Below are 1,943 nucleotides of genomic sequence, written 5' to 3'. Positions count from 1 at the left end.
CAGGCGAACCCGGATGAATCGCGATCGAGTCATGATCAGTTTTGGAATCAAACTCAGAGTCGGATTCATTACCAAATCAGGAATCAAGTCAACAAATAGATTTTAGACCAATCAACCGCATAACCGAATCACGGACGAAGCAGATACAAGGACCGAAACAACCGAACGACGGACACAAAGCCCGGAGTGGCTCGGCCAAGGCCGAGCCACCCTGGGGTGGCTCGGCCAACCTATAAATAGGCGGGGTCATTCATCATTTTGGGGGACTTTTGGAAGAACTTTTGGAGAGCCGAAACTCTGCCGGATTAAGACCTCATCTTGGAGTTTTTTTTGAAGGCTTGAAGACTTGGACGTTCGGATCTGATTCTCGGCGAGCACCCGCATCACAAAAAGGCAGGAGTTCGAGGGGGTCGAGATCTCAGATCTACGTTGTTACACTCCGGATCAAAGCTTGGTCTTTGATCCCGAGATTCGAGCGATTGTTTCCTTGGTGAAATAATCCCTCCGGCTATTATTTCCTTGGTGAAATAATACCCGTTATACTGCATAGATCTGCTCGGATCTAGATCGCGCAGTGGTCCACGTCAAACAACCCCGGCGCAGGCAAACAACCCACCCAAGCGAGTGACCGAATAACAGGAGCTCGCGATTTGTTCACAAGGAGAAAAAGTTGTAATTTTTAATTTTCTTTATTTTTGATTTTCTTTGTAACCGGATCTAAAAAAGACCGGATCTTTTGTAACCCAATATGACAATTATCTCAATGAATAAGAAAACAGTTTTCCACGCGAACAATCTGGCGACCACAGTGGGAGCCACCGATCTCACTGCTGAGATCGGAGCGTCGCAGCCGCGGATCTCGATCCCGGTCGTGGAGGAGGTCGAGTATGAGTTCGACCAGCAGAAGTACGAGGAGTACGTGTCCTCGTCTGGATCAACCTCCCCCCGTAAGTCCAAGAAATTCCAGAAGTTCTCCTCCAGGAGAAAAGTCCGTTGGTGCGAAGAAGTTGAAGCCACCAACGACAACCTCACCCCGATCGACGCCGAAGTTGCGTCGGGTGAAGTCCCATCGGCCTCTAAGCAGGTCAAATCCGCCATCGAAGGCGTGGTGACTCTCTCTAAGAGAGCCCGCCAGAGGCAGCGTCAACGCCTCGCGAAGCAATTCGCCAAGGCCATGGAGTCCGTTGACGGGGTCCGCTACAATGCGGATCTGAAGAACAAACGAGGCAAACAGCCTCAACATCAAGTGAAGAATGGTTCCTCCAAGCCATCAACGATGGAGTGGGTCCGGGTCAAACGGAACCGTACGACGCTGGAGGAGCGTATCCGCAAGCGCCGCGCATTATCGGCGCAAGTACGGGCCAAAGCTGAAGAAGCCCGTAGAAGACTACAAAAGGAGGTGACAAAGAAGCCACAATCAACCCGCCAAGTCTGGAAGCCGAAGTCTGAAGTGGTGACTCAGGCCAAAAAGCAACCATCGCAGCCTTCTAAGCAAGGTCAAACTCCGGCGAGTCAACCAAAGTCGCCGTTAATTCCTATGGTCACTCCAGGAGATCATGCCGAATCATCCCGAAGGAGAAAGTCAATTTTGGAGCGCCTCGGTCCGCTTCCCAAAGAACGAGGCAAAGCTCCAGTTCAAGAACGGTTGGCGCCAATGAAGAAGTCCCAAACAATTCAACATGCCGGGGGTCGCCGCAACCCTCAACATTTGGAGAAAATCGTGGCACCCAAGCGCACAACTTTGCGCATCGAAGTGCAGGAACCCGCTAAAGATTCACACCCACAAAGGCGCGTTTCGAGGCGTGTGACTCTTGGAAACCCAAAGAAGGCAATCCAACCTCAGATGGAAACATTGTCATCTGATAGTGATAGTGTTATTGTTCGCGGGAAAAGTTGGTGTTTTCTTCATTATCGATGTCATTGCACTCAGTTAACAACTTTAT

Source organism: Asparagus officinalis, chromosome 7, assembly GCF_001876935.1.
Source record: "Asparagus officinalis chromosome 7, Aspof.V1, whole genome shotgun sequence".
Taxonomy (NCBI): domain Eukaryota; kingdom Viridiplantae; phylum Streptophyta; class Magnoliopsida; order Asparagales; family Asparagaceae; genus Asparagus; species Asparagus officinalis.
Note: the sequence above shows the minus strand (reverse complement) of the source record.